Below are 27,890 nucleotides of genomic sequence, written 5' to 3'. Positions count from 1 at the left end.
CGAAAATGAGCTGACAGGCGGCGTACTTTCACGAGCAGATCTGGCAACTCGGGGTACGATTTAAGAAACCGCTGAACCACGAGGTTAAGCACATGAGCCAGGCATGGTACGTGTGTGATCTCACCTCGCCTCAGAGCCGCCACCAGGTTACGGCCATTGTCACACACGACCATGCCGGGATGTAGGTTCAGCGGTCTCAGCCACAGATCTGCCTGCTCTTTCACAGCTGTCCACAACTCACAAGCAGTGTGAGGTTTATCACCTAAGCTTATGAGTTTCAGCACAGCCTGTTGCCACTTGGCGGAGGCAGTACTGCAATGCTTCCAGCTTGTAACTGATGTGGTGATATCTGAGATTGAGGCTGAACATGAGGAGGAGGAGGAGGATGCGCAGGAGCTGTACACTGTGGGGGCAACTCTGACTGACATAGGGCCCGCAATCCTCGGTGTGGGGAGGATGTGTTCCGTCCCAAGGTCCGACTGGGTCCCGGCTTCCACTATGTTTACCCAGTGTGCCGTCAGAGAGATGTACCGTCCCTGGCCACAAGCACTTGTCCACGTATCCGTTGTCAGGTGGACTCTCCCAGTAACTGCGTTGTTGAGGGCACGGCAGATGCTTTGAGACACGTGCTTGTGTAGTGCGGGGATGGCACACCGGGAAAAATAGTGTCAGCTGGGGACCGAGTACCGAGGGACGGCCACCGCCATAAGATTGCGGAAGGATTCCGTCTCCACCAGCCTAAAAAGCAGCATTTCCAATGCAAGCAGTCGTGAAATGTGCGAATTTAGGACTGTGGCCTGTGGGGCGTTAGCTGCGAATTTCCGCTTTCGTTCAAAGGTCTGGGATATGGACAATTGAATGCTGCGGTGGGACGTGGACGTGGACGTTGATGCTGTTTCTTGAGAAACTGCCATAACAAGTGAAGACTGAGAGGAGGGGGCATCTTTACATGCAGTATGGACAGGGGATTGCCTTGCACACACAACAGGGGGTTCTTTTGCACGCACAACAGTGGAAGAAGCAGTGGTGACACCCGCTGACACTGGTCGTGGACCCTGGGTTTCGCCCCACAAAGTCGGGTGCTTTGCTGCCATGTGCCTGATCATGCTGGTGGTGGTCAGACTGGTAGTTTTGTCACCCCTGCTGATGCTGGCATGGCAGGTGGAACATATGGCCTTTTTGGGGTTATCAGCAGAGTCTTTAAAAAAATTCCAGACTCTGGAAGACCTACCGCTTGTACTGGCAACGTCCCTCGTGTTGGTGTTACGAGGAACGGTTGCCTGCCTTCTGTCTGTGGCCACCACACTGCTTCTTCCTGCCTGTTGGGGTACTCTGCCTCCCTCCCCCTGTGTGCTGCTGGCCTCACTCTGCATGTCCTCCTTCCACGTTGGGTCAGTTACTAGATCATCCACCACCTCCTCCTCTTCCACTTGTGCACCACGATCCTCCTCCTCACTTCCTGGCAATTGTGTCTCGTCATCGTCCACCTCTGTGTGACAGATTGCCAACGTCGACTTCCTGTGGCCGTGGCTGTTCAAATATTTGGGCATCGCAACATGGGATCTCCTCTTCCACCACTTCAAGCGTATCAGGCGAGGGGCCCAAATATGGAAATGGACCAGTGAACAGCTCTTCAGAGTGTCCAAGTGTGGGATCACTTGCTGTCTGACGACACTCGGCATGGTGGGAGGAAGGAGCATCAGGGTGAGGAGGAGTATGCGGTTGAGACTCACGGCTACTAAGAGTTGACCGTGTGGAAGACAGACCGGAGGTGGTGGTGCCCAGGTAACTGGAAGTATTGTCTGCTATCCAATTAATAACCTGTTCACACTGATCAGTTCTCAATACTGGTGTTGTTCTGTGCTTCCCTAGTAATTCGGTCAAGAAGTGGGAGCGAGAAGATGTGGCTGTTGGTTGTGGCACATTTTCACCTTGGCCACGGCCCCGTCCTCTGCACGAACCATCACCAGAACGTCCACTTCCACGTCCCTTGCCACGCGCCTTGCCCATTGTAAATGAAGTAAAATAGCTTACACTTGCACTATCAATGGAAAAAGGGTAATAAAGAGTAGATTAGAACCGTGGAAGAGGAAAACCACAGTTATTGTTTACTGGGGTATACCACACTTTTTTAAATAGAGATATTTGCGGCTGAACAGTGAGCGACACACTCAAACTGCTTTTTTTTTAGATACCAAAGGCCCAAAACTGGATAGTACAGCGATTTGACCCATGGAACTGCGAAACCACACTGGGATGTCGGGCCTACACAAGACTATTTTCAACAGATATATTTTTGTGTCACAACAGTCAGGAGACACTACTGTTTTTCTTTACGGAAAAAACTACCAAAACCTGAATAATAGAGATTTTTTACCGTGGAACAGCAAAACCACAGTTATAATTTACTGGTGTGTACCAGGCTTTTTAAAATATATATATATTTGCAGCTGAACAGTGAGCGACACACTCAAACTGTTTTTTTTAGATACAAATGGCCCAAAAGTGGATAATACAGAGGTTTGTACCGTGGAACTGCAAAACCACACTTGTATTTCTCGGGCCTACACCAGACTATTTTCAACAGATATATTTGTGTCTGAAAAATCAGGGAGACACTATTTATTTTTTTTTACAGCAAAAAATGCAAAAAGCAGGATAATAGAGATGTTTTACCGTGGAACATCAAAACCACAGTAATAATTTACTGGTGTATACCAGGCTTTTTAAAATATATATATATTTGCGGCTGAACAGTGAGCGACACACTCAAACTGTTTTTTTTAGATACAAATGGCCCAAAAGTGGATAATACAGAGGTTTGTACCGTGGAACTGCAAAACCACACTTGTATTTCTCGGGCCTACACCAGACTATTTTCAACAGATATATTTGTGTCTGAAAAATCAGGGAGACACTATTTTTTTTTTTTTTACAGCAAAAAATGCAAAAAGCAGGATAATAGAGATTTTTTACCGTGGAACAGCAAAAGCACACTTCTGTCTCTCTGGCCTACACCAGACTATTTTCAACAGATATATTTGTGTCTGAAAAATCAGGGAGACACTATTATTATTTTTATACAGCAAAAAATACCAAAAACAGGATAGTAGAGATTTTTTACCGTGGAACATCAAAACCACAGTAATAATTTACTGGTGTATACCAGGCTTTTTAAAATATATATATATTTGCGGCTGAACAGTGAGCGACACACTCAAACTGTTTTTTTTAGATACAAATGGCCCATAGAACTGCAAAACCACACTTCTATTTCTATGGCCTACACCAGACTATTTTCAACAGATATATTTGTGTCTGAAAAATCAGAGGCACACTTTTTTTTTGGGGGGGGGGGGCACCAAAAGGTTAATAAGATGGGTATTTGTACATTGTGAAGGATGAAAAAAAAAAGAGGATTTAGCAAGTTCAGCAACAGGAGCAGCACACAGGACTGTAATGCAGCGTTTGCTGGTATAACCACTGCGTCTCCTATACAGCCTGCCTGCCTGCCTGCCTGATATACCTGGGATGGATATTATTCCTGAGAAGGACTGTTTGTTTGATCTGGCAGCCTTAACAGACCCTACACTAACTATTTTGCAGGATATATCTCTCCCTAAATCAGCAGCGCTGTCCCTACACTGTCTGATCCGGAGCAACTGTGTCCAAGATGGCGGCGCCCAATTTTAAATACTCGAGGTGACGATGTGCGGCCAGCCAATCGCTGTAATGCCAACAAACAACATGGCTGCGGCATTACAGTGACTGGCTGGCAATCCCTGCATGTTCATTGGCACTGTAAAGAGCGCCAAACATGCAGGGCGGAGACCCGAGCTCCCGCTCGAGTAACCCGGAAATGCTCAGTGCTCGCCGAACATCCCGAGTAGCGTGATGCTCGGGCGAGTACCGAGCAGTGTCGAGCATGTTCGCTCAACACTGGTGATGAGTTTTCAGCCCAGTGAAAGGTTATCAGATTTGGGCAGTTAAAGGCAGGTGAAGCTGCATCATCAAGCGATTGATTTAGTTTACTCCAAAGCTGAATTCACATTCACACAGCTCAGTATTGATTAATTTTGACTTTCATATTGGTACTGCTAAATGTGCTGCAAAGAAAAAAAAGTAGAAATCACTCTGATTCTGTGTGTTTTTTATGGGAGACATCATAGCTGCTAGTTTCCACCCATCAGCTTAAAGAGTACTGAAAGTTAGACAGAAAGTCTACAGAGGGAAAACGCAGAAAATAAGTCATAAAATTGCCAAAGTAGTGTTAATCCTCATATCCACATGACATTTATTTCTGAAAAGCTAGGTATGATTTAAACAAAGCTAAATGATAGGTCTAGGTTAAAAAGCCTCAAAACTGAACAATGATGTATATAATGGACCCTCAGATTAAAAGATGGGTGCTTTACAGACTGAGCTATCCAGGTTCTTTCTAAGTGCACTTTTGCAACATTTTCAAAAAAAAATGTCTCTGTCCATATTTAAGTATACTCAGAAAAATTATCATCCAATATGACTGTTCAAAGCCAAAACCAAGCACATAATCAATCATTTGTCGTGAGTTTGGACATATTCAAAGACATGTTTTGTTTTTTTTTCTCTAGTGTAAAAGAGCATTTTATTTCTCATGTCAAACAAGTGCATTAAGCACGCAACTCATCTTCAAGCACAAGCTGAGATTTAAACAATACAAAGTGATCTGTTGAGATTTAAAAATTTAATGCCTGAACAGGGACTTGAACCCTGGACCCTCAGATTAAAAGTCTGATGCTCTACCGACTGAGCTATCCAAGCTCCTGCCAAGCAAGCTTTGCACATTTTTCAAGATTTACTTCCGATTCATCTAAATGTATCTTCAGATATGTTGATTTTTTTCATATGTGTGTACATACCCAAAACCAAAGCCAGCACATAGTCTGCCAGCATAATGAGGTGTCAGGTTACATCTCTATTTATACTCTATGTATAGGAAAAAGGGTAAGAGGAGTGATGAGTATTCAGCCCAGTGAAAGGCTATCAGATTTGGGCAGTTAAAGGCAGGTGAAGCTGCATCATCAAGCGATTGATTTAGTTTACTCCAAAGCTGAATTCACATTCACACAGCTCAGTATTGATTGATTTTGACTTTCATATTGGTACTGCTAAATGTGCTGCAAAGAAAAAAAAGTAGAAATCACTCTGATTCTGTGTATTTTTTATGGGAGACATCATAGCTGCTAGTTTCCACCCATCAGATTAAAGAGTACTGAAAGTTAGACATAGAGTCTACAGAGGGAAAACGCAGAAAACAAGTCATAAAATTGCCAAAGTAGTGTTAATCCTCATATCCACATGACATTTATTTCTGAAAAGCTAGGTATGATTTAAACAAAGCTAAATGATAGGTCTAGGTTAAAAAGCCTCAAAACTGAACAATGATGTATATAATGGACCCTCAGATTAAAAGATGGGTGCTTTACAGACTGAGCTATCCAGGTTCTTTCTAAGTGCACTTTTGCAACATTTTCAAAAAAAAATGTCTCTGTCCATATTTAAGTATACTCAGAAAAATTACCTTCCAATACGACTGTTCAAAACCAAAACCAAGCACATAATCAATGATTTGTCGTGAGTTTGGACATATTCAAAGACATGTTTTGTTTTTTTTTCTCTAGTGTAAAAGAGCATTTTATTTCTCATGTCAAGCAAGTGCATCAAGCATGCAACTAATCTTCAAGCACAAGCTGAGATTTAAACAATACAAAGTGATCAGTTGAGATTTAAAACTTTAATGCCTGAACAGGGACTTGAACCCTGGACCCTCAGATTAAAAGTCTGATGCTCTACCGACTTCGCTATCCAGACTCCTACTGAATAAAACAGGGAACTTGAACCCTGGACCCTCAGATTAAAAGTCTGATGCTCTACCGACTGAGCTATCCAGACTCCTACCTAACAAAATTAGCACATTTTTCAAGATTTACTTCCGATTCATCTAAATGTATCTTCAGATAAGTTGATTTTTTTCATATGTGTGTACATACCCAAAACCAAAGCCAGCACATAGTCTGCCAGCATAATGAGGTGTCAGGTTACATCTCTATTTATACTCTATGTATAGGAAACAGGGGAAGACGAGTGATGAGTATTCAGCCCAGTGAAAGGCTATCAGATTTGGGCAGTTAAAGGCAGGTGAAGCTGCATCATCAAGCGATTGATTTATTTTACTCCAAAGCTGAATTCACATTCACACAGCTCAGTATTGATTAATTTTGACTTTCATATTGGTACTGCTAAATGTGCTGCAAAGAAGAAAAAGTAGGAATCACTCTGATTCTGTGAGTTTTTTATGGGAGACATCAGAGCTGCTTGTTTCCACCCATCAGCTTAAAGAGCACTGAAAGTTAGACATAGAGTTTACAGAGGGAAAAAATGCAGACAACAAGTCATAAAAATGTCAAAGTAGTGTTAATCCTCATATCCACATGACATTTATTTCTGAAAAGCTAGGTATGATTTAAACAAAGCTAAATGATAGGTCTAGGTTAAAAAGCCTCAAAACTGAACAATGACATAAATAATGGATCCTCTGATTAAAAGATAGGTGCTTTACTGACTGAGCTATCCAGGTTCTTTCTAAGTGCACTTTTGCAACATTTTCAAAAAAAATGTCTCTGTCCATATTTAAGTATACACAGAAAAATTATCATTCAATATGACTGTTCAAAACCAAGCACATAATCAATGATTTGTTGTGAATTTGGACATATTCAAAGTCATGTTTTTTGTATTTTTCTCTAGTGTAAAAGAGCATTTTATTTCTCATGTCAAGCAAGTGCATTAAGCATGCAACTAATCTTCAAGCACAAGCTGAGATTTAAACAATACAAAGTGATCTGTTGAGATTTAAAAACTTTATGCCTGAACAGGGACTTGAACCCTGGACCCTCAGATTAAAAGTCTGATGCTCTACCGACTGAGCTATCCAAGCTCCTTCCAAGCAAACTTAGCACATTTTTCAAGATTTACTTCTGATTCATCTAAATGTATCTTCAGATATGTTGATTGTTTTCATGTGTGTACATACCCAAAACCAAAGCCAGCACATAGTCTGCCAGCATAATGAGGTGTCAGGTTACATCTCTTTTTATAATCTATGTATAGGAAACAGGGGAAGAGGAGTGATGAGCTATCAGCTCAGTGAAAGGCTATCAGATTTGGGCAGTTAAAGGCAGGTGAAGCTGCATCATCAAGCGATTGATTTAGTTTACTCCAAAGCTGAATTCACATTCACACAGCTCAGTATTGATTAATTTTGACTTTCATATTGGTACTTCTAAATGTGCTGCAAAGAAAAAAAAGTAGGAATCACTCTGATTCTGTGTGTTTTTTATGGGAGACATCAAAGCTGCTAGTTTCCACCCATCAGCTTAAAGAGTGCTGAAAGTTAGACATAGAGTCTACAGAGGGAAAAATGCAGAAAACAAGTCATAAAATTGCCAAAGTAGTGTTAATCCTCATATCCACATGACATTTATTTCTGAAATGCTAGGTATGATTTAAACAAAGCTAAATAATAGGTCTAGGTTAAAAAGCCTCAAAACTGAACAATGATGTAAATAATGAACCCTCAGATTAAAAGATGGGTGCTTTACAGACTGAGCTATCTCCAGGTTCTTTCTAAGTGCACTTTTGCAACATTTTAAAAAAAAATGTCTCTGTCCATATTTAAGTATACTCAGAAAAATTATCATTCAATATGACTGTTCAAAGCCAAAACCAAGCACATAATCAATGATTTTTCATGAATTTGACCATATTCAAAGACATGTTTTTTGTTTTTTTCTCTAGTGTAAAAGAGCATCTTTTACTTTTACTAATCTTCAAGCACAAGCAGAGATTTAAACAATACAAAGTGATCTGTTGAGATTTAAAAACCTAACGCCTGAACAGGGACTTGAACCATGGACTCTTAGATTAAAAGTCTGATGCTCTACTGACTGAGCTATCAAGGTTCCTTCCAAACAAACTTAGCACATTTTTCAAGATTTACTTCCGATTCATCTAAATGTTTCTTCAGATATGCTGATTTTTTTCATATGTGTATACATACGCAAAACAAAAGCCAGCACATAGTCTGCCAGCATAATGAGGTGTGAGGTTTCATCTCTTTTTATACTCTATGTATAGGAAACAGGGGAAGAGGAGTGATGAGTATTCAGCCCAGTGAAAGGCTATCCGATTTGGGCAGTTAAAGGCAGGTGAAGCTGCATCATCAAGCGATTGATTTAGTTTACTCCAAAGCTGAATTCACATTCACACCGCTCAGTATTGATTAATTTTGACTTTCATATTGGTACTGCTAAATGTGCTGCAAAGAAAAAAAAGTAGGAATCACTCTGATTCTGTGTGTTTTTAATGGGAGACATCAAAGCTGCTAGTTTCCACCCATCAGCTTAAAGAATACTGAAAGTTAGACATAGAGTCTACAGAGGGAAAAATGCAGAAAACAAGTCATAAAATTGCCAAAGTAGTGTTAATCCTCATATCCACATGACATTTATTTCTGAAATGCTAGGTATGATTTAAACAAAGCTAAATGATAGGTCTAGGTTTAAAAGCCTCAAAACTGAACAATGATGTAAACAATGGACCCTCAGATTAAAAGACGGGTGCTTTACAGACTGAGCTATCCAGGTTCTTTCTAAGTGCACTTTTGCAACATTTTCAAAAAAAATGTCTCTGTCCATATTTAAGTATACTCAGAAAAATTATCATCCAATATGACTGCTCAAAGCCAAAACCAAGCACATAATTAGTGTTGAGCCACCCCCGTAGTGTTCGGGTTCGGTTCGGTTCGTCGAACACCGGGATGTTCGAGGAACTGTTCGTCGAACTGTTTGTCGAACACCTTAGAACACCGCCGAACACCGGTAAAACCAATGGCAGGCAAACAAAAACACATAGAAACACATAGAAAACACCTTCAAAGGTGTCCAAAAGCTGACAAACTGCTCAGAAGACGCTTTCTTTAAAAAAGCCGGCCGGCAATTCAGCAGCGGCATACACCGGTACCCGACAATTTAGACAAGAAGGAATAGAGCCTCACACATAGATTAGATAGATAGAAACATGTCAGTCACATATATATGAAGTACAGTGACAGTGTTGCTTACTGTACTTGTCATTTAGTGTAAAGGATTTATTAAAAAATATAATAGTGTTTTCATGCACTGTCTCTTTAAAAAAGCCGGCCGGCAATTCAGCATCTGTACCCGACAATTTATAACAGACAGAATAGAGCTTCACACATAGATTAGATAGATAGAAACATGTCAGTCACATATATATGAAGTACAGTGATAGTGTTGGTTACTGTACTTGTCATTTAGTATTAAAATAAAGGATTTATTATTAAAAAAAATTGGCGTGGGGTTCCCCTTAATTTTATTCTCTAGCGGAGGTTAAGCAGACAGCTGGGGCAGATGTTTGAAGCCTGGGAAGGGGGTAATACCCACGGAGCTTCCCAGGCTACTAATATGAGCCCCCAGCTGAATACATAGCCTTTACTAGCTATTAAAATGGGGGACCCCCCCAAAAAATGACGTGGGGTCCCCCCTAATTTAATAGCTAGCAAAGGCTAGGCAGACAGCTGGGGGCTGATATTAATAGCCCAGGAAGGGAGCCATGAATATTGGCCCCCTCCCAGGCTAGAAACACCAGCCGTCAGCCGCCCCAGAAATGGCGCATTCATAGCATGCGCCATTTCTGGCACTTAGCCTCGCTCTTCCACGCTGCCCTGTATCGGTGGCAGGGGGTAATAGGGCTGGGGTTGATGTCAGCTTATAATGCCAGCTGACATCAAGACCAGGTTAGTAATGGAGAGGCGTCTATAAGACACCCCCATTACTAACCCCATAGTCAAAGTTAAAAGAAAACACAAACACCCAGAATAAAGTCCTTTAATTGAAATAAAGACACAATCCTTTATTGTTCTAAATTAAACCATACTTACCATCACGCCCATTCCAGCTGAAGCCAACGATCTCCTGCAATAAAAGAAAAATAATAAAGCAACATCATCCTTACCTTTCCATGGTTCCCATGACAGCTTCAGCTCTGCTACATCGAGATGACAGGCTGGACCGCAGCAGAACGCTGCCATCCAGCCTGTCATCCCGCAGACACTGAGAAGCGCAGGCATGCTTGCGCTCTGCAGTGTCTGGCTGTGACGGCATAAAGATGAGACGAGTTCATGTCCAATGAACTCGGCGCACCTCATGCACGTCACTGACAGCGTGGGAAAATTCTCACGCTGAAGCGCTGAGTGCAGGAGAATTCTCCCACGCTGTCAGTGACGTGCATAAGGTGAGCTCATGTCCAATGAACTCAGCTCACCTCCTGCACGTCACTGACAGCGTGGGAGAATTCTCCTGCACTCAGCGCTTCAGCGTGAGAATTCTCCCACGCTGAAGCGCTGAGTGCAGGAGAATTTTCCCACGCTGTCAGTGACGTGCATAAGGTGAGCTCATGTCCAATGAACTCAGCTCACCTCCTGCACATCACTGACAGCGTGGGAGAATTCTCCTGCACTCAGCGCTTCAGTGTGAGAATTCTCCCACGCTGAAGCGCTGAGTGCAGGAGAATTTTCCCACGCTGTCAGTGACGTGTATGAGGTGAGCCGAGTTCATTGGATATTAACTCGGCTCATCTGGATGCCCTCACAGAGAGACACTGTGGAGCGCAAGCAAGCCTGCGCTTCTCAGTGTCTGCGGGATGACAGGCTGGATGGCAGCGTTCTGCTGCGGTCCAGCCTGTCATCTCGATGTAGCAGAGCTGAAGCTGTCATGGGAACCATGGAAAGGTAAGGATGATGTTGCTTTATTATTTTTCTTTTATTTCAGGAGATCGTTGGCTTCAGCTGGAATGGGCGTGACGGTAAGTATGGTTTAATTTAGAACAATAAAGAATTGTGTGTTTATTTCAATTAAAGGACTTTTTTCTGGGTGTTGTGTTTTTTTTAAATACTTTACTAGAAATTCATGGTGGTCATGTCTAATATTGGCGTGACCCCATGAATTTTGGGCTTAGGGCCAGCTGATAATGCCAAGCTGGCCCTAACCCCTTTATTACCCAGTGAGCCACCGCATCAGGGCCCTGGATGAGTTGGGTACAGCGCCAGAAGATGGCGCTTCTATGAACGCGCCATTATCCGGGGTGGCTGCGGACTGCAATTTGCAGCGGGGGTGGCCCAGAAAGCTTGGGCCTCCCTGCGCTGCGGATTCCAGCCCCCAGCTGCCTAGTTGTACCTGGCTGGACACAAAAACAGGGCGAAGCCCCACGTCAATTTTCTTTAAATTATTTCATGAAATAATTAAGAAAAAAAGGGCTTCCCTATATTGTTGTGTCCGGCCAGGTACAAATAGGCAGCTGGTGGTTGGGGGCAGCCCGTTCCTGCCTGCTGCACCTGACTGGACACAAATATAGTGCGAAGCCCCACGTCAATTTTTTTTTAATTATTTCATGAATTTCCTGAAATAATTTAAAAAAATTGAAGTGGGGCTTCGCACTATATTTGTGTCCAGCCAGGTACAGCAGGCAGGAATGGGCTGCCCCCAACCACCAGCTGCCTATTTGTACCTGGCCAGACACAACAATATAGGGAAGGCCTTTTTTTCTTAATTATTTCATGAATTTCATGAAATAATTAAAAAAAATTGAAGTGGTGCTTCGCACTATATTTGTGTCCAGCCAGGTACAGCAGGCAGGAACGGGCTGCCCCGACCCACCAGCTGACTATTTGTACCTGGCCGGACACAACAATATAGGGAAGGCCTTTTTTTCTTAATTATTTCATGAATTTCATGAAATAATTAAAAAAAAAATACGTGGGGCTTCGCCCTATTTTTGTGTCCAGCCAGGTACAACTAGGCAGCTGGGGGCTGGAATCTGCAGCGCAGGGAGGCCCAAGCTTTCTGGGCCCCCCCGCTGCAAATTGCAGTCCGCAGCCACCCCGGAAAATGGCGCGTTCATAGAAGCGCCATCTTCTGGCGCTGTACCCAACTCATCCAGGGCCCTGGTGCGGTGGCTCACTGGGTAATAAAGGGGTTAGGGCCAGCTTGGTATAATCAGCTGGCCCCAAGCCCAAAATCCATGGGGTCACGCCAGTATTAGACATGACCGCCATGAATTTCTAGTAAAGTATTTAAAAAAAACACAACACCCAGAATAAAGTCCTTTAATTGAAATAAACACACAATTCTTTATTGTTCTAAATTAAACTATACTTACCATCACGCCCATTCCAGCTGAAGCCAACGATCTCCTGCAATAAAAGAAAAATAATAAACCAACCTCATCCTTACCTTTCCATGGTTCCCACGACAGCTTCAGCTCTGCTACATCGAGATGACTGGCTGGACCGCAGCAGAACGCTGCCATCCAGCCTGTCATGCCACAGACACTGAGAAGAGCAGGCATGCTTGCGCTCCTCAGTGTCTCGCTGTGACGGCATCCAGATGAGCCGAGGTCATGTCCAATGAACTCAGCTCACCTCATGCACCTCACTGACAGCGTGGGAAAATTCTCCTGCACTCAGCGCTTCAGCGTGAGAATTCTTCCACGCTGTAAGTGACGTGCATGAGGTGAGCCGAGTTCATTGGACATGACCTCAGCTCATCTTTATGCCGTCACAGAGAGACAATGTGGAGCGCAAGCAAGCCTGCTCTTCTCAGTGTCTGCGGGATGACAGGCTGGATGGCGGCGTTCTGCTGCGGTCCAGCCTGTCATCTCGATGTAGCAGAGCTGAAGCTGTCGTGGGAACCATGGAAAGGTAAGGATGAGGTTGCTTTATTATTTTATTTTTATTACAGGAGATCGTTGGCTTCAGCTGGAATGGGCGTGACGGTAAGTATGGTTTAATTTAGAACAATAAAGAATTGTGTCTTTATTTCAATTAAAGGACTTTATTCTGGGTGTTTGTGTTTTCTTTTAACTTTCACTATGGGGTTAGTAATGGGGGTGTCTTATAGACGCCTCTCCATTACTAACCTGGGCTTGATGTCAGCTGGCATTATAAGCTGACATCAACCCCAGCCCTATTACCCCCTGCCACCGCACCAGGGCAGCGTGGAAGAGCGAGGCTAAGTGCCAGAATTGGCGCATCCTATGAATGCGCCATTTCTGGGGCGGCTGACGGCTGGTGTTTCTAGCCTGGGAGGGGGCCAATATTCATGGCTCCCTTCCTGGGCTATTGATATCAGCCCCCAGCTGTCTGCCTAGCCTTTGCTAGCTATTAAATTAGGGGGGACCCCACGTCATTTTTTGGGGGGGTCCCCCATTTTAATAGCTAGTAAAGGCTATGTATTCAGCTGGGGGCTGATATTAGTAGCCTGGGAAGCTCCGTGGGTATTACCCCCTTCCCAGGCTTCAAACATCTGCCCCAGCTGTCTGCTTAACCTACGCTAGAGAATAAAATTAAGGGGAACCCCACGCCAATTTTTTTAATAATAAATCCTTTATTTTAATACTAAATGACAAGTACAGTAACCAACACTATCACTGTACTTCATATATATGTGACTGACATGTTTCTATCTATCTAATCTATGTGTGAAGCTCTATTCTGTCTGTTATAAATTGTCGGGTACAGATGCTGAATTGCCGGCCGGCTTTCTTAAAGAGACGGTGCATGAAAACACTATTATTTTTTTTAATAAATCCTTTACACTAAATGACAAGTACAGTAAGCAACACTGTCACTGTACTTCATATATATGTGACTGACATGTTTCTATCTATCTCATCTATGTGTGATTCTCTATTCCTTCTATTCTAAATTGTCGGGTACCGCTGCTGAATTGCCGGCCGGCTTTTTTAAAGAGACGGTGCATGAAAACACTATTATTTTTTTTAATAAATCCTTTACACTAAATGACAAGTACAGTAAGCAACACTGTCACTGTACTTCATATATATGTGACTGACATGTTTCTATCTATCTAATCTATGTGTGATTCTCTATTCCTTCTATTCTAAATTGTCGGGTACCGCTGCTGAATTGCCGGCCGGCTTTTTTAAAGAGACGGTGCATGAAAACACTATTATTTTTTTTGATAAATCCTTTACGCTAAATGACAAGTACAGTAAGCAGCACTTTCACTGTACTTCGTATATATGTGGCTGACATGTTTATATCTATCTAATCTATGTGTGAAGCTCTATTCTTTCGGTTCTAAATTGTCGGGTACCGGTGTATGCCGCTGCTGAATTGCCGGCTTTTCATGTTTCACTGTTGGCACTGTTCCCATCGATTTGGGCAATCACTCTAATGCCATAACTACCATGGCTGTGGCATTACAGTGAGTGGCAGACAATCCCTGCATGATTGGTGCTCTAAATAGCGCCAGACATGCAGGACACGCTTTTGGTGCACGAACAGTTATCGAACATAACCTCGAACAGCCGAATTTTTTGCAATTCGTTCGGGTTCGTCGAATAACTCGAACACCGCCCAAAACAGCTCGAATTTGAGATTGGCGAACAGTTCTAGTCGAACACCGCTCATCTCTAGTGTTAATCCTCATATCCACATGACATTTATTTCTGAAAAGCTAGGTATGATTTAAACAAAGCTAAATGATAGGTCTAGGTTAAAAAGCCTCAAAACTGAACAATGACGTAAATAATGGACCCTCAGATTAAAAGATGGGTGCTTTACTGACTGAGCTATCCAGGTTCTTTCTAAGTGCACTTCTGCAACATTTTCAAAACAAATGTCTCTGTCCATATTTAAGTATACTCAGAAAAATTATCATTCAATATGACTGTTCAAAACCAAAACCAAGCACATAATCAATGATTTGTTGTGAGTTTGGACATATTCAAAGACATGTTTTTTGTTTTTTTCTCTAGTGTAAAAGACCATTTTATTTTTCATATCAAACAAGTGCATTAAGCATGCAACTAGTCTTCAAGCACAAGCTGAGATTTAAACAATACAAAGTGATCTGTTGAGATTTAGAAACTTAACGCCTGAACAGGTACTTGAACCCTGGACACTAAGATTAAAAGTCTGATGCTTTACCGACTGAGATATCCACGCTCCTTCCAAACAAACTTGGCACATTTTTCAAGATTTACTTCCGATTCATCTAAATGTATCTTCAGATATGTTGATTTTTTTCATTTGTGTGTACATACCCAAAATTAAAGCCAGCACATAGTGTTTCAGCATAATGAGGTGTCAGGTTACATCTCTTATTATACTCTATGTATAGGAAACAGGGGAAGAGGAGTGATGAGTATTCAGCCCAGTGAAAGGCTATCAGATTTGGGCAATTAAAGGCAGGTGAAGCTGCATCATCAAGCGATTGATTTAGTTTACTCCAAAGCTGAATTCACATTCACACAGCTCAGTATTGATTAATTTTGACTTTCATATTGTTACTGATAAATGTGCTACAAAGAAAAAAAAGTAGGAATCACTCTGATTCTGTGTGTTTTTATGGGAGACGTCATAGCTGCTAGTTTCCACCCATCAGCTTAAAGAGTACTGAAAGTTAGACAAAGAGTCTACAGAGGGAAAAATGCAGAAAACAAGTCGTAAAATTGCCAACGCAGTGTTAATCCTCATATTCACATGACATTTATTTCTGAAAAGCTAGGTATGATTTAAACAAGGCTAAATGATAGGTCTAGGTTAAAAAGCCTCAAAACTGAACAATGACGTAAATAATGGACCCTCAGATTAAAAGATGGGAGCTTTACTGACTGAGCTATCCAAGTTCTTTCTAAGTGCACTTTTGCAACATTTTCAAAAAAAATGTCTCTGTCCATATTTAAGTATACTCAGAAAAATTATCATTCAATATGACTGTTCAAAGCCAAAACCAAGCACATAATCAATGATTTGTCGTGAGTTTAAACATACTCAAAGACATGTTTTTTGTTTTTTTCTCTAGTGCAAAAGAGCATTTTATTTCTCATGTCAAACAAGTGCATTAAGCATGCAACTAATCTTCAAGCACAAGCTGAGATTTAAACAATACAAAGTGATTTGTTGAGATATAAAAATTTGAAGCCTGCACAGGAACTTGAACCCTGGACCCTCAGATTAAAAGTCTGATGCTCTACCAACTGAGCTATCCAGGATCCTTCCAAACAAGCGTAGCACATTTTTCAAGATTTACTTCCGATTCATCTAAATTTATCTTCAGATATGTTGATTTTTTTCATATGTGTGTACATACCCACAAGCAAAGCCAGCACATAGTCTGCCAGCATAATGAGGTGTCAGGTTACATCTCTTTTTATACTCTATGTATAGGAAACAGGGGAATAGGAGTGATGAGTATTCAGCCCAGTGAAAGGCTATCAGATTTGGGCAGTTAAAGGCAGGTGAAGCTGCATCATAAAGCGATTGATTTAGTTTACTCCAAAGCTGAATTCACATTCACACTGCTCAGTATTGATTAATTTTGACTTTCATATTGGTACTGCTAAATGTGCTGCAAAGAAAAAAAAGTAGGAATCACTCTGATTCTGTGAGTTTTTTATGGGAGACATCATAGCTACTAGTTTCCACCCATCAGCTTAAAGAGTACTGAAAGTTAGACATAAAGTCTACAGAGGGAAAAATGCAGAAAACAAGTCATAAAATTGCCAAAGCAGTGTTAATACTCATATCCACATGACATTTATTTCTGAAAAGCTAGGTATGATTTAAACAATTCTAAGTGATAGGTCTAGGTTGAAAAGACTCAAAACTGAACAATGACGTAAATAATGAACCCTCAGATTAAAAGACGGGTGCTTTACTGACTGACCTATCCAGGTTCTTTCTAAGTGCACTTTTGCAACATTTTCAAAAAAAATGTCTCTGTCCATATTTAAGTATACTCAGAAAAATTATCATTCAATATGACTGTTCAAAGCCAAAACAGAGCACATAATCAATGATTTGTCGTGAGTTTCAACATACTCAAAGACATGTCTTTTGTTTTTTTCTCTAGTGTAAAAGAGCATTTTATTTCTCATGTCAAACAAGTGCATTAAGCATGCAACTAATCTTCAAGCACAAGCTGAGATTTAAACAATACAAAGTGATCTGTTGAGATATAAAAATTTGAAGCCTGCACAGGAACTTGAACCCTGGACCCTCAGATTAAAAGTCTGATGCTCTACCAACTGAGCTATCCAGTATCCTTCCAAACAAGTTTAGCACATTTTTCAAGATTTACTTCCGATTCATCTAAATGTATCTTCAGATATGTTGATTTTTTTCATATGTGTGTATATACCCACAAGCAAAGCCAGCACATAGTCTGCCAGCATAATGAGGTGTCAGGTTACATCTCTTTTTATACTCTATGTATAGGAAACAGGGGAAGAGGAGTGATGAGTATTCAGTTCAGTGAAAGGCTATCAGATTTGGGCAGTTAAAGGCAGGTGAAGCTGCATCATCAAGCGATTGATTTATTTAATCCAAAGCTGAATTCACATTCACACAGCTCAGTATTGATTAATTTTGACTTTCATATTGGTACTGCTAAATGTGCTGCAAAGAAAAAAAAGTAGTAATCACTCTGATTCTGTGTGTTTTTTATGGGAGACATCAGAGCTGCTTGTTTCCACCGATCAGCTTAAAGAGCACTGAAAGTTGGACATAGAGTTTACAGAGGGAAAAAATGCAGACAACAAGTCATAAAATTGTCAAAGTAGTGTTAATCCTCATATCCACATGACATTTATTTCTGAAAAGCTAGGTATGATTTAAACAAAGCTAAATGATAGGTCTAGGTTAAAAAGCCTCAAAACTGAACAATGACATAAATAATGGATCCTCAGATTAAAAGACGGGTGCTTTATTGACTGAGCTATCCAGGTTCTTTCTAAGTGCACTTTTGCAACATTTTCAAAAAAAATGTCTCTGTCCATATTTAAGTATACTCAGAAAAATTAACATTCAATATGACTGTTCAAAGCCAAAACCAGGCACATAATCAATGTTTTGTCGTGACTTTGGACATATTCAAAGACATGTTTTTTGTTTTTTTCTCTAGTGTAAAAGAGCATTTTATTTCTCATGTTAAACAAGTGCATTAAGCATGCAACTAATTTTCAAGCTGAGATTTAAACAATACAAAGTGATCTGTTGAGATTTAAAAACTGAACACCTGAACAAGGACTTGAAACCTGGACCATCAGATTAAAATTCTGATGCTCTACCGACTGAGCTATCCAGGCTCCTTTGAAGCAAACTTAGCACATTTTTCAAGATTTACTTCCGATTTATCTAAATGTATCTTCAGATATGTTGATTTTTTTCATATGTGTGTACATACCCAAAACCAAAGCCAGCACATAGTCTGCCAGCATAATGAGGTGTCAGGTTACATCTCTTTTTATACTCTATGTATAGGAAACAGGGGAAGAGGAGTGGAGAGTATTCAGCCCAGTGAAGGGCTATCAGATTTGGGCAGTTAAAGGCAGGTGAAGTTGCATCATCAAGTGGTTGATTTAGTTTACTCCAAAGCTGAATTCACATTCACACAGCTCAGTATTGATTAATTTTGACTTTCATATTGGTACTGCTAAATGTGCTGCAAAGAAAAAAAAGTAGGAATCACTCTGATTCTGTGTGTTTTTTTATGGGAGACATCATAGCTGCTAGTTTCCACCCATCAGCTTAAAGAGTACTGAAAGTTAGACATAGAGTCTACAGAGGGAAAAATGCAGAAAACAAGTCATAAAATTGCCAAAGTAGTGTTAATCCTCATATCCACATGACATTTATTTCTGAAAAGCTAGGTATGATTTAAACAATTCTAAATGATAGGTCTAGGTTGAAAAGGCTCAAAACTGAACAATGACGTAAATAATGGACCCTCAGATTAAAAGATGGGTGCTTTACTGACTGACCTATCCAGGTTCTTTCTAAGTGCACTTTTGCAACATTTTCAAAAAAAATGTCTCTGTCCATATTTAAGTTTACTCAGAAAAATTATCATTCAATATGACTGTTCAAACCCAAAACCAAGCACATAACCAATGATTTGTCGTGAGTTTAAACATACTCAAAGACATGTTTTTTGTTTTTTTGTCTAGTGTAAAAGAGCATTTTATTTCTCATGTCAAACAAGTGCATTAATCATGCAACTAATCTTCAAGCACAAGCTGAGATTTAAACAATACAAAGTGTACTGTTGAGGTTTAAAAATATAAAGTCTGAACAGGGACTTGAACCCTGGACACTCAGATTAAAACACTGATGCTCTACCAACTGAGCTATCCAGGAGCCTTCCAAACAAGTGTAGCACATTTTTCAAGATATAATTCCGATTCATCTAAATGTATCTTCAGATATTTTGAATTTTTTCATATGTGTGTACATACCCAAAACAAAGCCAGCATATAGTCTGCCAGCATAATGAGGTGTCAGGTTACATCTCTTTTCATACTCTATGTAGAGGAAATAGGGGAAGAGGAGTGATGAGTATTCAGCCCAGTGAAAGGCTATCAGATTTGGGCAGTTAAAGGCAGGTGAAGATGCATCATCAAGCGGTTGATTTAGTTTACTCCAAAGCTGAATTCATATTCACACAGCTCAGTATTGATTAATTTTGACTTTCATATTGGTACTGCTAAATGTGCTGCAAAGAAAAAAAAGTAGGAATCATTCTGATTCTGTGTGTTTTTTTATGGGAGACATCAGAGCTGCTTGTTTCCACCGATCAGCTTAAAGAGCACTGAAAGTTGGACATAGAGTTTACAGAGGGAAAAAATGCAGACAACAAGTCATAAAATTGTCAAAGTAGTGTTAATCCTCATATTCACATGACATTTATTTCTGAAAAGCTAGGTATGATTTAAACAAAGCTAAATGATAGGTCTAGGTTAAAAAGCCTCAAAACTGAACAATGACATAAATAATGGATCCTCAGATTAAAAGACGGGTGCTTTATTGACTGAGCTATCCAGGTTCTTTCTAAGTGCACTTTTGCAACATTTTAAAAAAAAATGTCTCTGTCCATATTTAAGTATACTCAGAAAAATTATCATTCAATATGTCTGTTCAAAGCCAAAACCAAGCACATAATGAATTATTTTTCGTGAGTTTGGACATATTCAAAGACATGTTTTTTGTTTTTTCTCTAGTGTAAAAGAGCATTTTATTTCTCATGTCAAACAAGTGCATTAAGCATGCAACTAATCTTCAAGCACAAGCTGAGATTTAAACAATACAAAGTGATCTGTTGAGATTTAAAAACTTAATGCCTTAATGTCTGATGCTCTACCGACTGAGCTATCCAGGCTCCTACCGAACAAAATTAGCACATTTTTCAAGATTTACTTCCGATTCATCTAAATGTATGTTCAGATATGGTGATTTTTTTCATATGTGTGAACACACGCAAAACCAAAGCCAGCACATAGTCTGCCAGCATAATGAGGTGTCAGGTTACATCTCTTTTTATACTCTATGTATAGGAAACAGGGGAAGAGGAGTGATGAGTATTCAGTTCAGTGAAAGGCTATCAGATTTGGGCAGTTAAAGGCAGGTGAAGCTGCATCATCAAGCGATTGATTTATTTAATCCAAAGCTGAATTCACATTCACACAGCTCAGTATTGATTAATTTTGACTTTCATATTGGTACTGCTAAATGTGCTGCAAAGAAAAAAAAGTAGTAATCACTCTGATTCTGTGTGTTTTTTATGGGAGACATCAGAGCTGCTTGTTTCCACCGATCAGCTTAAAGAGCACTGAAAGTTGGACATAGAGTTTACAGAGGGAAAAAATGCAGACAACAAGTCATAAAATTGTCAAAGTAGTGTTAATCCTCATATCCACATGACATTTATTTCTGAAAAGCTAGGTATGATTTAAACAAAGCTAAATGATAGGTCTAGGTTAAAAAGCCTCAAAACTGAACAATGACATAAATAATGGATCCTCAGATTAAAAGACGGGTGCTTTATTGACTGAGCTATCCAGGTTCTTTCTAAGTGCACTTTTGCAACATTTTCAAAAAAAATGTCTCTGTCCATATTTAAGTATACTCAGAAAAATTAACATTCAATATGACTGTTCAAAGCCAAAACCAGGCACATAATCAATGTTTTGTCGTGACTTTGGACATATTCAAAGACATGTTTTTTGTTTTTTTCTCTAGTGTAAAAGAGCATTTTATTTCTCATGTTAAACAAGTGCATTAAGCATGCAACTAATTTTCAAGCTGAGATTTAAACAATACAAAGTGATCTGTTGAGATTTAAAAACTGAACACCTGAACAAGGACTTGAAACCTGGACCATCAGATTAAAATTCTGATGCTCTACCGACTGAGCTATCCAGGCTCCTTCGAAGCAAACTTAGCACATTTTTCAAGATTTACTTCCGATTTATCTAAATGTATCTTCAGATATGTTGATTTTTTTCATATGTGTGTACATACCCAAAACCAAAGCCAGCACATAGTCTGCCAGCATAATGAGGTGTCAGGTTACATCTCTTTTTATACTCTATGTATAGGAAACAGGGGAAGAGGAGTGGAGAGTATTCAGCCCAGTGAAGGGCTATCAGATTTGGGCAGTTAAAGGCAGGTGAAGTTGCATCATCAAGTGGTTGATTTAGTTTACTCCAAAGCTGAATTCACATTCACACAGCTCAGTATTGATTAATTTTGACTTTCATATTGGTACTGCTAAATGTGCTGCAAAGAAAAAAAAGTAGGAATCACTCTGATTCTGTGTGTTTTTTTATGGGAGACATCATAGCTGCTAGTTTCCACCCATCAGCTTAAAGAGTACTGAAAGTTAGACATAGAGTCTACAGAGGGAAAAATGCAGAAAACAAGTCATAAAATTGCCAAAGTAGTGTTAATCCTCATATCCACATGACATTTATTTCTGAAAAGCTAGGTATGATTTAAACAATTCTAAATGATAGGTCTAGGTTGAAAAGGCTCAAAACTGAACAATGACGTAAATAATGGACCCTCAGATTAAAAGATGGGTGCTTTACTGACTGACCTATCCAGGTTCTTTCTAAGTGCACTTTTGCAACATTTTCAAAAAAAATGTCTCTGTCCATATTTAAGTTTACTCAGAAAAATTATCATTCAATATGACTGTTCAAACCCAAAACCAAGCACATAACCAATGATTTGTCGTGAGTTTAAACATACTCAAAGACATGTTTTTTGTTTTTTTGTCTAGTGTAAAAGAGCATTTTATTTCTCATGTCAAACAAGTGCATTAATCATGCAACTAATCTTCAAGCACAAGCTGAGATTTAAACAATACAAAGTGTACTGTTGAGGTTTAAAAATATAAAGTCTGAACAGGGACTTGAACCCTGGACACTCAGATTAAAACACTGATGCTCTACCAACTGAGCTATCCAGGAGCCTTCCAAACAAGTGTAGCACATTTTTCAAGATTTAATTCCGATTCATCTAAATGTATCTTCAGATATTTTGAATTTTTTCATATGTGTGTACATACCCAAAACAAAGCCAGCATATAGTCTGCCAGCATAATGAGGTGTCAGGTTACATCTCTTTTCATACTCTATGTAGAGGAAATAGGGGAAGAGGAGTGATGAGTATTCAGCCCAGTGAAAGGCTATCAGATTTGGGCAGTTAAAGGCAGGTGAAGATGCATCATCAAGCGGTTGATTTAGTTTACTCCAAAGCTGAATTCATATTCACACAGCTCAGTATTGATTAATTTTGACTTTCATATTGGTACTGCTAAATGTGCTGCAAAGAAAAAAAAGTAGGAATCATTCTGATTCTGTGTGTTTTTTTATGGGAGACATCAGAGCTGCTTGTTTCCACCGATCAGCTTAAAGAGCACTGAAAGTTGGACATAGAGTTTACAGAGGGAAAAAATGCAGACAACAAGTCATAAAATTGTCAAAGTAGTGTTAATCCTCATATCCACATGACATTTATTTCTGAAAAGCTAGGTATGATTTAAACAAAGCTAAATGATAGGTCTAGGTTAAAAAGCCTCAAAACTGAACAATGACATAAATAATGGATCCTCAGATTGAAAGACGGGTGCTTTACTGACTAAGCTATCCAATTTTCTTTCTAAGTGCACTGTTGCAACATTTAAAAAAAAAATGTCTCTGTTCATATTTAAGTATATTCAGAAAAATTGTCATTCAATATGTCTGTTCAAAGCCAAAACCAAGCACATAATCAATGATTTGTCGTGAGTTTGGACATATTCAAAGACATGTTTTTGTTTCTTCTCTAGTGTAAAAGAGCATTTTATTTCTCATGTTAAACAAGTGCATTAAGCATGCAACTAATCTTCAAGCACAAGCTGAGATTTAAACAATACAAAGTGATCTGTTGAGATTTAAAAACTTAATGCCGTAATGTCTGATGCTCTACCGACTGAGCTATCCAGGCTCCTTCCGAACAAAATTAGCACATTTTTCAAGATTTACTTCTGATTCATCTAAATGTATATTCAGATATGTTGATTTTTTTCATATGTGTGTACATACCCAAAACCAAAGCCAGCACATAGTCTGCCAGCGTAATGAGGTGTCATGTTACATCTCTTTTTATACTCTATGTATAGGAAACAGGGGAAGAGGAGTGATGAGTATTCAGCCCAGTGAAAGGCTATCAAATTTGGGCAGTTAAAGGCAGGTGAAGTTGCATCATCAAGCGGTTGATTTAGTTTACTCCAAAGCTGAATTCACATTCACACAGCTCAGTATTGATTAATTTTGACTTTCATATTGGTACTGCTAAATGTGCTGCAAAGAAAAAAAAGTAGGAATCACTCTGATTCTGTGTGTTTTTTATGGGAGACATCATAGCTGATAGTTTCCACACATCAGCTTAAAGAGTATTGAAAGTTAGACATACAGTCATGGCCAAAAGTATTGAGAATGAGACAAATAGTAATTTTTCCAAAGTTTACTGCTTCATTTTTTGTAATGGCAATTTGCATATACTCCTGAATGTGAAAGAGTGATCAGCTTAACAGCAATTACTGTACTTGCAAAGTCAATATTTGCCCAGAAAATGAACTTTAACCCCCAAAACACATTTTAACATCATTGCAGTCCTGCCTTAAAAGGAGCAGCTAACATCGTTTTAGTGATTGATCCATTAACACAGGTGTGGGTGTTGATGAGGACAGGGCTGGCGATCAATCAGTCATGATTAAGTAAGAATGACATCACTGGACACTTTAAAAGGAGGCTGGTTCTTGGTATCATTGTTTCTCTTCAGTTAACCATGGTTATCTCTAAAGAAACACGTGCAGCCATCATTGCACTGCACAAAAATGGCCTAACAGGGAAGAGTATCGCAGCTACAAAGATTGCACCTCAGTCAACAATCTATCGCATCATCAAGAACTTCAAGAAGAGAGCTTCCATTGTTGTCAAAAAGGCTCCAGGGAGCCCAAGAAAGACCAGCAAGCGCCAGGACCGTATCTTAAAACTGTTTCAGCTGCGGGATCGCACTGTGAGGCGGAGACTCTTTGAGCAAGGGCTGGTTTCAAGGAGGGCAGCAAAGAAGCCACTTCTCTCCAGAAAAAACATCAGGGACCGACTGATATTCTGCAAGAGGTACAGGGAGTGGACTGCTGAGGACTGGGGCAAAGTCATTTTCTCTGATGAATCCCCTTTTCGATTGTTTGGGACTTCTGGAAAACAGCTTATTCGGAGAAGAAGAGGTGAGCGCTACCACCAGTCTTGTCTCATGCCAACTGTAAAGCATCCTGAAACCATTCATGTGTGGGGTTGCTTCTCAGCCAAGGGAATCGGCTCACTCACAGTCTTGCCTAAAAACACAGCCATGAATAAAGAATGGTACCAGAATGTCCTCCAAGAGCAGCTTCTCCCAACCGTCCAAGAGCAGTTTGGCGCCCAACAATGCCTTTTCCAGCAAGATGGAGCACCTTGCCATAAAGCAAAGGTGATAACTAAATGGCTCATGGAACAAAACATAGAGATTTTGGGTCCATGGCCTGGAAACTCCCCAGATCTTAATCCCATTGAGAACTTGTGGTCAATCATCAAGAGACGGGAGGACAAACAAAAACCAACAAATTCTGGCAAAATGCAAGCATTGATTATGCAAGAATGGACTGCTATCAGTCAGGATTTGGTCCAAAAGTTGATTGAGAGCATGCCAGGGAGAATTACAGAGGTCTTGAAGAAGAAGGGGCAACACTGCAAATATTGACTTGCTGCATTAACTCATTCTAACTGTCAATATAACCTATTGGTACTCATAATATGATTGCAATTATATTTCTGTATGTGATATAAACATCAGACAAACACTAATAAAAACCAGAGGCCATCAGATCATGTGAAAATATAATTTTGGTGTCATTCTCAAAACTTTTGGCCATGACTGTAGAGTCTACAGAGGGAAAAATGCCGAAAACAAGTCATAAAATTGCCAAAGTAGTGTTAATCCTCATATCCACATGACATTTATTTCTGAAAAGTTAGGTATGATTTAAACAAAGCTAAATGATAGGTCTAGGTTAAAAAGCCTCAAAACTGAACAATGATGTAAATAATGGACCCTCAGATTAAAAGACGGGTGCTTTACAGACTGAGCTATCCAGGTTCTTTCTAAGTGCACTTTTGCAACATCTTCAAAAAAAATGTCTCTGTCCATATTTAAGTATATTCAGAAAAATTATCATCCAATATAACTGTTCAAAGCCAAAACCAAGCACATAATCAATGATTTGTCGTGAGTTTGGACATATTCAAAGACATGTTTTTTGTTTTTTCTCTACTGTAAAAGAGCATTTTATTTCTCATGCCAAACAAGTGCATTAAGCATGCAACTAATCTTCAAGCACAAGCTGAGATTTAAACAATACAAAGTGATCTGTTGAGATTTAAAAGCTTAACACCTGAACAGGGACTTGAACCCTGGACCCTCAAATTAACAGTTTGATGCTCTACCGACTAAGCTATCCAGGCTCCTTCTGAACAAGCTTAGCACATTTTTTAAGATTTGCTTCCGATTCATCTAAATGTATCTTCAGATATGTTGATTTTTTTCATATGTGTGTACATACCCAAAACCAAAGCCAGCACATAGTCTGCCAGCATAATGAGGTGTCAGGTTACATCTCTTTTTATACTCTATGTATAGGAAACAGGGGAAGAGGAGTGATGAGTATTCAGCCCAGTGAAAGGCTATCAGATTTGGGCAGTTAAAGGCAGGTGAAGTTGCATCATCAAGCGGTTGATTTAGTTTACTCCAAAGCTGAATTCACATTCACACAGCTCAGTATTGATTAATTTTGACTTTCATATTGGTACTGCTAAATGTGCTGCAAAGAAAAAAAAGTAGGAATCACTCTGATTCTGTGTGTTTTTTATGGGAGACATCATAGCTGCTAGTTTCCACCCATCAGCTTAAAGAGTACTGAAAGTTAGACATAGAGTCTACAGAGGGAAAAATACAGAAAATAAGTCATAAAATTGCCAAAGTAGTGTTAATCCTCATATCCACATGACATTTATTTCTGAAAAGCTAGGTATGATTTAAACAAAGCTAAATGATAGGTCTAGGTTAAAAAGCCTCAAAACTGAGCAATGATGTAAATAATGGACCCTCAGATTAAAAGACGGGTGCTTTACAGACTGAGCTATCCAGATTCTTTCTAAGTGCACTTTTGCAACATTTTCAAAAAAAATGTCTGTCCATATTTAAGTATATTCAGAAACATTATCATCCAATATGACTGTTGAAAGCCAAAACCAAGCACATAATCAATGATTTGTCGTGAATTTGGACATATTCAAAGACATGTTTTTTTCTCTAGTGTAAAAGAGCATTTTATTTCTCATGTCATACAAGTGCATTAAGCATGCAACTAATCTTCAAGCACAAGCTGAGATTTAAACAATACAAAGTGATCTGTTGAGATTTAAAAGCTTAACGCCTGAACAGGGACTTGAACCCTGGACCCTCAGATTAAAAGTCTGATGCTCTACCGACTGAGCTATCCAGGCTCCTTCTGAACAAACTTAGCACATTTTTCAAGATTTGCTTCCGATTCATCTAAATGTATCTTCAGATATGTTGATTTTTTTCATATGTGTGTACATACCCAAAACCAAAGCCAGCACATAGTCTGCCAGCACATAGTCTGCCAGCATAATGAGGTGTCAGGTTACATCTCTTTTTATACTCTATGTATAGGAAACAGGGGAAGAGGAATGATGAGTATTCAGCCCAGTGAAAGGCTATCAGATTTGGGCAGTTAAAGGCAGGTGAAGTTGCATCATCAAGCGGTTGATTTAGTTTACTCCAAAGCTGAATTCACATTCACACAGCTCAGTATTGATTAATTTTGACTTTCATATTGGTACTGCTAAATGTGCTGCAAAGAAAAAAAAGTAGGAATCACTCTGATTCTGTGTGTTTTTTATGGGAGACATCATAGCTGCTAGTTTCCATCCATCAGCTTAAAGAGTACTGAAAGTTAGACATAGAGTCTACAGAGGGAAAAATGCAGAAAACAAGTCATAAAATTGCCAAAGTAGTGTTAATCCTCATATCCACATGACATTTATTTCTGAAAAGCTAGGTATGATTTAAACAAAGCTAAATGATAGGTCTAGGTTAAAAAGCCTCAAAACTGAACAAAGATGTCAATAAAGGACCCTCAGATTAAAAGACGGGTGCTTTACAGACTGAGCTATCCAGGTTCTTTCTAAGTGCACTTTTGCAACATTTTCAAAAAAAATGTCTCTGTCCATATTTAAGTATACTCAGAAACATTATCATCCAATATGACTGTTCAAAGCCAAAACCAAGCACATAATCAATGATTTGTCGTGAATTTGGACATATTCAAAGACATGTTTTTTTCTCTAGTGTAAAAGAG

At 39.6% G+C, this 27,890-nt stretch overlaps 4 non-coding genes across 4 annotated transcripts; all 4 read right to left on the bottom strand.

The window, feature by feature from the left end:
* Window positions 1-4,727: 4,727 nt before the first annotated feature.
* Window positions 4,728-4,800, bottom strand: TRNAK-UUU (transfer RNA lysine (anticodon UUU)). The gene has a single exon. It is a non-coding gene; the product is annotated as a tRNA-Lys (tRNA).
* Window positions 4,801-6,903: 2,103 nt separating this feature from the next.
* Window positions 6,904-6,976, bottom strand: TRNAK-UUU (transfer RNA lysine (anticodon UUU)). Its single transcript has one exon. It is a non-coding gene; the product is annotated as a tRNA-Lys (tRNA).
* Window positions 6,977-25,898: 18,922 nt separating this feature from the next.
* On the bottom strand, window positions 25,899-25,971 carry TRNAN-GUU (transfer RNA asparagine (anticodon GUU)). Its single transcript has one exon. It is a non-coding gene; the product is annotated as a tRNA-Asn (tRNA).
* Window positions 25,972-26,939: 968 nt separating this feature from the next.
* On the bottom strand, window positions 26,940-27,012 carry TRNAK-UUU (transfer RNA lysine (anticodon UUU)). The gene has a single exon. It is a non-coding gene; the product is annotated as a tRNA-Lys (tRNA).
* Between the last annotated feature and the right edge of the window lie 878 nt (window positions 27,013-27,890).

Source organism: Phyllobates terribilis, unplaced genomic scaffold (genome assembly GCF_046119375.1).
Source record: "Phyllobates terribilis strain yellow unplaced genomic scaffold, ASM4611937v1 Scaffold_1__5_contigs__length_1240528914, whole genome shotgun sequence".
NCBI lineage: Eukaryota > Metazoa > Chordata > Amphibia > Anura > Dendrobatidae > Phyllobates > Phyllobates terribilis.
This window is presented reverse-complemented; position numbering and strand designations above follow the sequence as displayed.